Below are 10,169 nucleotides of genomic sequence, written 5' to 3'. Positions count from 1 at the left end.
GAGCCGAAGGCAGTCGCTTAGCCAACTGAGCCACCCAGGCGCCCAATTGCTGTCTTTTTAAAAAAATATTTTATTTATTGGGGCGCCTGGGTGGCTCAGTCGTTAAGTGTCTGCCTTCAGCTCAGGTCATGATCTCAGGTCCTGGGATCGAGCCCCACATCGGGCTCCCTGCTCAGCGGGAAGCCTGCTTTTCCCTCTCCCACTCCCCCTGCTTGTGTTCCCTCTCTTGCTGTGTCTCTCTCTGTCAAATAAATAAAATTAAAAAAAAATTTTTATTTATTTGAGAGAGAAAGAAAGCCCGAGCAGGGGGGAGGGACAGAGGGAGAAGCAGGCTCCCTGCTGAGCAGGGAGGCCAAAGTGGGATTCGATTCCAGGACCCTGAGATCATGACCCGAGCCAAGGCACACGCTTAACCAGCTGAGTCCCCCAGACGCCCCCCAATCGCTGTCTTTTGATTGGAGAATTAAACCCATTTCCATTTAAACTAATTACTGATGAGGAGGGACTGACTTCTGTCATCATGCTATTTGTTTTCTCTACATACTGTCACTTTTTGGTCCCTTATTTCCTGCATTTCTTCTTTTGTGTTTAGGGTGATTTTTTTTTTTTGCAGTGAAATGTTTAAATCTCTTCGTGTCCTTTTGTGCAACCTCCTAGCTATTTCTTTTGTGGCTGCTGCAGGGATTACATTTAATATCAAAATTGTAACATTCTAATTTGAATTTATAGCAACTTATCTTTAGTAACCTGGAAAAACTCTGCTCCTCTATATAGCTCTGCCCCCACCCCTTTGTTGTTGATGTCCTAAAATTACAGAACATGAACTAATAATTCTTTTAAATGCATTAGTCTCCCAAATCATGTAGAAAATAAGATTTGGAGTTAACAAACCAAAGGTACAGTGAAACTACCTTTTACATTAATAATTGTTTTTCTTTGAATGAATTAGTTTAAGTCACATGGACAACAAAAAGTACAGTTACAAGCCAGTTGTACAATAAGAGATTTTATAATTGCCAATGTATTTACCTTTGTTGAGGTCTTCATTTCTCCCTATGGCTTCACGTTACTTGATCTTGTTGAGGATGCTTTGTATGTGATGATTCGCTTCTCTCTTGCTGCTTTTAAGTTTTGCTCTTTGTCTTTTGAAAGTTTGTGATGTGTCTTAATATGGGTCTGAGTTCATCTTACTTGGGAGTTCATTGAGCTTCTCGGATGTTTATAGTCATGTCTTTCTTCAAATTCGGGAAGTCTTCAGCCATTATTTCTTCAAATGCTCTCTTTGCCCCTTTCTCTCTCCTCTTTCCGGGACTCCCATGATGTAGGTGTTGGCCTTGAGTTGATGTCCTAGAGGTCTGTTAGGCTCTGTTCGCTTTTGCTCAGTCCTTTTTTCTTTCTGCTCGTCAGTCTCAATCATCCCCATTGTCCTGTCTTCAGTATCTGATTCTTTCCTCTGCCTGCTCAACTCTGCCTTTGACTCCCTCTGGTGAGGTTTTAATTTGAGAACTATACTTCGCAGCTCCAGAATGTCTTTTTAGGTTTTCCATCTCCTTAATGATATTTCCGTCTTGTTCACACGCTTTCTTGACTTTCTCCACATCTTCCTTTAGCTCTTTAAGCATGTTTAAGACCATTGTTTGAAAGCCTTTGTCAAACATGTCTGCCATTAAGCTTTTCAGGGACAGATCCTTTATTTTTTTCTTTGAATTGGCATACTTTCCTGTTTCTCTGTAAACCTTTTGACATTTGTTGAACAGGGGACATTTGAATCCAGTAATGTGGTAACTCTGGAAATTGGATTCTCCCCTCTTTCCAAGGATTGCTGTTTTTTGTTATTTTTTTTCTTATTGTAAGCTGTCTCTGTACCAAGAGTCAGCCTGAGGTGTAAACTTTGTCTTCTTATGTCTTTTCTAAGCCTTTCCTTGGGCATACACAATCCCTTTCTAATTTTCCCCACATATGCAGAAGTTTTGGAATGCGCTAGTCTTTTTTTTTTTTTTTTTTTTTTAGATTTATTTATTATTAGGGAGCATGTGTGTGCAGCATTGAGGGGAGGGGCAGAGAGAGAGAGAGAGAGAGGGAGAGAAAATCTCAAGCTGACTCCCTGCTGAATGTGGAGCCCATTGCAGGGCTTGGTCTCACAACCCTGAAATCACGACCTGAGCAGAAATCAGAGTCGGACATTCAACTGACTGCATCACCCAGATGCCCCCAATGTGCCGGTCTTTAATGTGTGGTTCCTTCTAAAAGGTGAAAAGTGAAAAATGAAGGGGGAACCAAAAGGCACCGGCCCTTCAAATCTCCTGGAAGTCGCTTGAACCAGAGTGGGGACAGACCTGCAACGATGCGCGGAGGTACCGCAACCCTGGCCGCCTGCCTTTCCGCACCCCCGTGATCAGAAGCAGCACCCAGAACACAGAGCCCTGCTTTTGGAGGACAGGTTCCTTTTGCCCACCCTGACTCTTAGAACTGTGTGGCGGCTGCTTGGGGAATATTTGGACAGCTGCTGCCAGGTGGCGGGGCGGCGGGGGGTGGCCGCCACTGTGCGGAGCTGAAACTGCCCAAAGTTCATCACAGTTTTTACCATCCACGCCTCCCCCTGCAAGTGGCAAGCCTTCAGCAATCTCGGGTTCCAGAACAGTTACACCAAACCGATTCTGCCAGCGCCATCGTCGTCTAGGTGCGGAGACGGGTACTTCCTACTCTGCCTTTTCCCAGAATCCTCTCCGATGGTCATTTTTGTTTCTGATTGTTGGTCACCAGCCTCGTGCACATGTGTCCAGGTTCATCTGCAGAATATTCAGAGTAGAACTGGCGGCCGAGGTATCTTTACCAGAACACTGTGTAGCCCCACCAGCAGCGTGGGGTTCGTAGCGGCTCAAACACCAGGCGGACATGCGGCGGTTTCCGTTTGTGTTTCCCCCAGTACTAGGGAGGTTGGGCAGCCTTTCATTTATTTATTGGCCATTTGGAGTTTTTCTGTTTTAAATGCCTGTTTCCGTTTTCTGCCCTTTTAAATTTTTCTGTATTTTTCTTAGTGATTTGTTTTCTTCATTTATGTTAGGTGCAAGTCCCTTAATGGTTACATGTTGAGAATGTTTTCTGCCATGTTGGTTTTTCAGTCTGTGTGGTATCTTTTGGTGTTAACCAGTTTGTGTTAAATGTTACTGTGTGCCAAGTAATGCTCAGAGTGTTTTACAGATAACAAACAACAACTTTTGATCAATAAAAGTGCTTAATATCAACTTTATCAGCATTTCCCTTTATGGTTAATTGGTGTATGTACACATATTTGACTTAGAAATTATTCCTGACTGTGGTGTCTTTAAGATACCTTTTTTTTTTTTTTTAAGATTTTATTTATTTATTTGACACAGAGAGAGAGAGGGAGTGAGCAAGCACAAGCAGGGGGAGCAACAGAGGCCGAGAGAGAGGCAGGCTCCCCACTGAGCAGGGAGCCCGATGCAGGGGTGGATCCCAGGACCCTGGGATCACGACCTGAGCTGAAGGCAGATGCTTAATGACTGAGCCACCCAGGCGCCCCTTTTTTTTCTTGTGGTAAAATATACTTAACATAAAAGTTACCATTTAGCCATTTTTAAGTGTATAGTTCAGTGGTATTAGGTACATTCCCATTGTTGTGCAACCAGCACCATCCACCTCCAGGACTTTTTAAAAATTCTCTACTGAAATTCTATACCCATTAAACACTAAGTCCTTAACCCCCGCACACCCACCCCCAGCTTCCGTCATTCTACCATCTGCCTCATTTTGATCTTTTTTCAAGCAGCTAGCCATTATGTCCACACCCATATGCCACCATTATCTTGTACCTAGGTTCTGTATGTATTTGAGTCTATTTCTAGACTTTCTGTTCTGATCTGGCCCGTACCACATTGCATCATAGAAGCTCTGTAGGATATTTTGTTTTGATAGGGCTTGCACCCCTCCCCTCCTGTAGTCCAGTTGTTTCCTTTTATGTTTTGGGAGTTTTTAAAATATATTCTGGGGGCGCCTGGGTGGCTCAGTCATTGGGCGTCTGCCTTCGGCTCAGGTCATGATCCCAGGGTCCTGGGATCAAGCCCCACATTGGGCTCCCTGCTCGGCGGGAAGCCTGCTTCTCCCTCTCCCACTCCCCCTGCTTGTGTTCCCTCTCTCGCTGTGTCTTTCTCTGTCAAATAAATAAATAAAATCTTTAAAAAAATAAAATAAAATATATTCTGGATACGTGTCTTTCATCAGATACATGACTTGCAAATATTTTCTCCTAGTTGGTGATTTGTCTCTTCAGTCTCTTGGCAGTATCTCGTGCAAAGCAAGTCTTAAAAATGACTCAAGTCCAACTCGCCATTTTTTTTCTTTTATGGATGTTTTTGACGTCCTAACTAAGAATTCTGCCTAACCAAACACCATGAGTGTTTTCTGTTCTAAAAGAAACATTGGTTTAGATTTTAATGTTTAGATCTTTGATCTAAGTTTTGCCTTATAAGGAGTGAGGCATAGGTAGAGCTTTGTTTGGCATGTGAATATCTAATTATTCAACACCATCTGTTGAAAATACTATCCTGTCTTGCCTTTGCACCTTCTTCAGGAACCATTTGACTACATTTGTGTGGGTCTTTATAGACTCACTGTTCTGTTCACTGACCCGTTTCTGTCCTTTCACCAATAAATGCCACCTTGTCTTGATTGCAATAGCTATACAACTAGCCTCAAATTAGATAGGGTGAGTCCTCTAAGTTGGTTCTTTTAAAAAATTCTTAGGCTATTCTAGTTTGTGTTTCCATATAATGTATGTTAATGTATCTGTATCTACCAAAAATATTCTGCTGGGACTTTGAATGGAACTACATTAGATCTATAGATCATTTGGGGGAAAACAGATATTTCACTATGTTGAGTCTTCCAATCCAAGAGCATAGTATATATGTTTAGGCTTTATCTCTTCCGTCAGTATTCTACAGTTTTCAGCAGACAGATCCTGATATGTGTTATGTTTGATTTATACCTAGATGTATGTAGTTCATTGTTTTGGAGTTATTTTAAATGCTGTTTTGCAAATTTTAGTTTTTGATTATTGATTGCTAGTATGTAGAAATGAGGTTGATTTTGTAGGTTAGCCTTGTGTTCTATGGCCTTGCTAAGCTACTAATTGGAGCTTTTTGTAGGTTCCTTGGAATCCACACAATCATGTCTGTGAATAAAGACAGTTTAATTTCTTCTTTCCAATCTGTCATTTTTTTTTTTTAAGGAAGGAGCATTTATTTATTTAAAGATTTTATTTATTTATTTGACAGAGAGACAGCGAGAGAAGGAACACAAGCAGGGGGAGTGGGAGAGAGAGAAGCAGGCTCACCGCTGAGCAGGGAGCCCGATGCGGGGCTCGATCCCAGGACCCTGGGACCATGACCTGAGTCGAAGGCAGACGCTTAACAACTGAGCCACCTAGGTGCCCCTATATGTCATTTCTTTCTTCTTGCCTTATTGCACTGGTTAGGAATTCCAGTATAATACTTTTTGGGGTATTTTTTTAAGATTTTATTTATTTGAGAGAGTGAGAGAGCACAAGCAGGGGGAGTGGCAGGCAGAGGGAGAAGCAGGCTCCCGGCTGAGCAGGGAGCCTGACATGTGACTCAGTCCCAGGACCCCAGGATCATGACCTGAGCTGAAGGCAAACGCTTAACCGCCTGAGCCACCCGGGCGCCCTCCAGTATAATATTCAATAGTAGTAGTGAGAGTAGACCTCTTTCCCTTGTGATCTTACGGGGAAAGCATGCAGTCTTTAGTCGTTATATGTTACCTATGAGTTGACTTTGGTAGATGCCATTTATCAGGTTAAGGAACATTCCTTTTTTTCCTAATTTTCTGGAAGTTTTTATCATGAATTTTGTTAAATGCTTTCTTCCATCAATTGATACGATCATGTGGATTTTCTTCTTTGGTTTGTTAATGTGGTAGATTACAGTGATTTAATTTAAAAATTATATTGTTTACATACCGCAGAGTTCACCCTTTTAAGCTACACAACTTCAGTGGTTTTTGGTATATTCACAGTGTGCAACAACCATAACCACAATCTAGTTTCAGAACATTTTCCTAACCCTCCAAAGCAACCCCTTACCGATTAGTAGCCACTGCCCATTTACCTCTAGCCCCTGACAACCACTACTTTCACTTTCTATTTCTATGATTTGCCTATTCTAGATGTTTCACATAAATGGAATCATAGGGGCGCCTGGGTGGCTCAGTTGGTTAAGCGACTGCCTTCGGCTCAGGTCATGATCCTGGAGTCCCTGGATCGAGTCCCGCATCGGGCTCCCTGCTCGGTGGGGAGTCTGCTTCTCACTCTGACCCAGCCCCCTCTCATGTGCTCTCTCTCATTCTCTCTCAAATAAAATAAATAAATAAATAAAAAATAAATGGAATCATACAACATATGGCTTTTTATGTCAGGGTTCTTTGACTTAGCACAGAATTTTCAAGGTTCATCCATGTTGTAGCATGTATTCCTTTTTATGGTTGCATAATACTGTGTGGATATACTTTATGAACAGTTGAATGATTTCTACTTTTTTGCTATTATGAATAATGTTGTAAACATTCGTAAATATATTTTTGTGTGAACATGTTTCAATTGGGTACTAATACCTAGGAGTGAGGGCCGCCTGGGTGGCTCAGTTGGTTAAATGTCTGACTTTGGCTCGAGTTCTGATCTTGGGGTCCTGGGTTCGAGACCCGCATCTGGCTCCCCGTTCAGCAGGGAGTCTGCTTGTCCCTCTCCCTCTGCCCCTCCTCCTGCTCATGCTCGCTCGCTCTCAAATAAAATCCCTTGCCGAGCAGGGAGCCCGATGTGGGGCTCGATCCCTGGACGCCGGGATCATGACTGAGCTGAAGGCAGACGCTTAACCAACTGAGCCACCCAGGCGCCCCATAAATAAAATCTTAAAAAAAAAATACCTAGGAGTGAAATTGCTGGGTCCCATGGTAAGTTAACTTTTTAAGGAAACACCAGACTTTTCCAAAGTAACTGCCCCATCTTATATTTCCACCAGCAATCTAGAGCCAGCCTTGTCAGGGTAAACCCTACTTTGTGATGATGTGTATTCTTTTAGGTTATTGGATTCAGTTTGCTATAATTAAGGATTTTTGTGTCTGTTCACGAGGGATATTAGTCTGTAGTTTTCTTGTTTCGTGTTTCTGTGGTTTTGATACCAGGGTCATGCTCATAAAATGAGTGAAAAGTGGTCTGTCTACTGTTTTCTGGAAGAAATTATATAGAATTAGTGTTATTTAGAATCTACTGGTAATACTATCTGGGCCTGGAGTTTTCATTTTCAGAAGGTTTGCAATAATGGGTTAAATTTCTTTGATTGCTGTAGGACTATTCGGATTATTATTTCGGAGTTTGATAATTTATGTCAGGGAATTTGTCCACTTGAGTTGTCAGATTTCTGTGCATGGTTTATAATATTCATTCATGATCCCTTTCAAGTTTGTAGAATCTGTAGTGATAGCCTTACTTTGATTCCTAGTATGTTTTTCTCATCACTAAAAGTTTACCTTTTTTTTTTGAACCAGATTTTTATTTCCTCTGTATTGCTTTGGTCTTTTCAACTTCGTTGCTTCTTGCTCTTAAGTTTACTTCCTTTCTTCTTGTGAGGTTACTTTGGGTTGTTTAATGTAGAAGCTTAAATTATTGAGACTGTTCTTCTAATATAAGCATTTGATACTGTAAAAATTTCCTCTATTGATTTAACTACATCTCAAACTTTGATATTTCGTATTTTAATTTTTGTTCAGTTGAAAGTATTTGAATTTCATTTGAAACTTTTTTTAAAGATTGTATTTGGGCATTTTCTGAGAGGGTTTGTTGTTGTTATGGTTTAATTCCGTTATGGTCAGAGAACATTTTGATCAGTTAAATTTATAAAAAATTTGGGGCACCTGGGTGGCTCAGTCAGTCAAGTGTCCATCCAACTCTTACTTTTGGCTCAGGTCGTGACCTCATGGGTTGTGAGATCGAGCCCCGAGTTGGTCTCCATTGCTCAGCGGGGAGTCTGCTTGAGGATTCTCTCCCTCTGCCCCTCTGTGTGCATGGGCTCTCTAAAATAAATCTTTAAAAAATTTGTTAAGGCTTATGACCCAGAATATGGTCTATTTTGGTGACTATTCCATATGCACTTTACAAAAGAACATGTTTTCTGCTGTTGCTGGATGGCGTTCTGCAATTAGGTCCAGCTGGTTATTGGTGGGATTAGTTTCTTCTAGAACCTTGACTTTTTTATCTGGTATATTTGTCCATTTTTTCCTTTCAGTTCTATTGGTTTTTGCTTTGTGTATTTTGAAGCTGTTTTAGGTGTATAAACATTGAGAACTGGGATGTCACTGAAAATGGTGTAGGGAACTCCAGGGCTCTTTCTATAAAAGCAGCTAATGAACTGGCAGAAACTGTCAGTCAACTTTTGCAGAACTCTTGAAATCCAGTCAAAAACTTGCCCTGACCAGGGGAAGAAGTTGCTTTGCTGGAAGTGCGCTGTGATCTTTTTAAATCTCCTGCCGACCACACCCGGTGGTGGGGGGATGGTGGGGGGGTGGGGGGAGGGGAGTAACGAGGACAAGAGCTCACATTTCTGGTGCATGTTTGTGGCACCAGAGGGAGGAATACAGTCCTTCTCAAAGAATTGTGACTTGATTTCGACCTCTCTGGCATTTCCCGGAAAGACCAACGTAAGAGCTGGCCTTTGTTTTGTCAGACTCCATGTTCCCAAGGCTGGGTGGCTTTTGCCAAAAATATTTATTGGCACAAGAATTGGCTGCAGCAGCTTGGAGAAGGGACGATAGTTGGGACAGGCAACAGACATACAGAAAAGCCTGGGAAGAAAGAAGTTGGGAAAGGAGATACGTAGGGAAAGGCCTTTTAAAGCTCCCACCGTGTACTGAGGAACTGAGAAAGCACAGCCCACACCTAGGGCTGGTGTAGACAGACGTTCAGAAAAGCATGAGAAAACATCAGGTTTCACTCAGGCTAGTCTTTAGGCTCCACATAAGCAAGAAGTAGAGGCTGAGACCGAGTTGTCTCATGGCTAAGCCATGAAGGAATGTGCCAAATGTGGTAATTTTTCTTTTAAAGTTTATTTTTAGTAATCTCTGCACTCATCATGGGACTCGAACTCACAACCCCAAGATCGTGAGTTGCATGCTCCTCCCACTGAGCTAGCCTGGTGCCTCTCATTTTTCTTTTAATAAGTGAGTTTAGCAAGCAGAATACAAGAGCAATATACAGAAATCAACTGTATTCCTAGAGGCAGGCAACAACCAGGAATTGTAATTTAAGAATATCACAGCAGCATCAGAAATATGAAATACTTAGGAATAAATCTGACAAAGATGTGAAAGATCTGTAATATATGACCTATAAAATATCGGTGAGAGAACATCTAAAATGGAGATGGCAGTTCTCCCTAAATTCTTCTATAGATTCAATAATCCTCGATTTTTTGTAGAAACTGACAAGCTAATTCTGAAATTCATATGAAAATGCAAAGGACCTAGAACAGCCAAAGTGACTTTTAAAGGTATAAGCGTCTGGCTGGCTCTGTAGGTAGAGCATGCGACTCTTGATCCCAGTCATGAGTGCAAGTCCCACATGGGGTGGGAGCCTACTTAAGTGCCAGAAATGAAAAAATAAAATTAGAAAGCTAACACTCGTTTCAAGAATATTAAATCTTCAGTAATCAAGACCATAGAGTATGGGCATTAGGACCAATGGATACAGCTGATTTTCGACAGCGGTACAAAGGCAGTGCAGTGGAGAAAGGACAGCCTTTCAACTAACGTTGCTAGACAACTTGATATCTGTATGCAAAGAAAATGCACTTGAAGTCAGACGTGGAGCCATACACATAAATACACAGAGCCCAAACGGATCACAGACATAAATGCAAAACCTGAAATTTTAAACTTCTAGAAAACCGTTCCCTCTTGGATTAGGTAATGATTTCTTAGAACAAACGCACAATCTAAAGAGAAATGGAACTTTATCAAAGTTAACCCTCTGTTGTTCAGAAACACTGTTAAAAGAAGGAAAAGAGAAGCCACAGACTGGGAGAAGATTTTTGCAAAACCTAGGATAACAGGACTTGACTGAGGTGATGGTCTCACAGGTGTAC

At 41.7% G+C, this 10,169-nt stretch overlaps 1 protein-coding gene across 1 annotated transcript in view; it reads left to right on the top strand.

Annotated features, from left to right (window-relative positions):
- RCCD1 (RCC1 domain containing 1) overlaps positions 1-3,021 on the top strand; it is a 16,566-nt gene extending 13,545 nt beyond the window's left edge. The window contains exon 9 of the mRNA XM_035024171.1: positions 2,251-3,021. The gene's annotated coding sequence lies outside the window, so the exon portion shown is untranslated. The remainder of the gene's footprint in view (positions 1-2,250) is intronic.
- The last annotated feature ends 7,148 nt before the right edge of the window (positions 3,022-10,169 follow it).

Source organism: Mirounga leonina, unplaced genomic scaffold, assembly GCF_011800145.1.
Source record: "Mirounga leonina isolate KUSES-001 unplaced genomic scaffold, KU_Mleo_1.0 Mir_178, whole genome shotgun sequence".
NCBI lineage: Eukaryota > Metazoa > Chordata > Mammalia > Carnivora > Phocidae > Mirounga > Mirounga leonina.
This window is presented reverse-complemented; position numbering and strand designations above follow the sequence as displayed.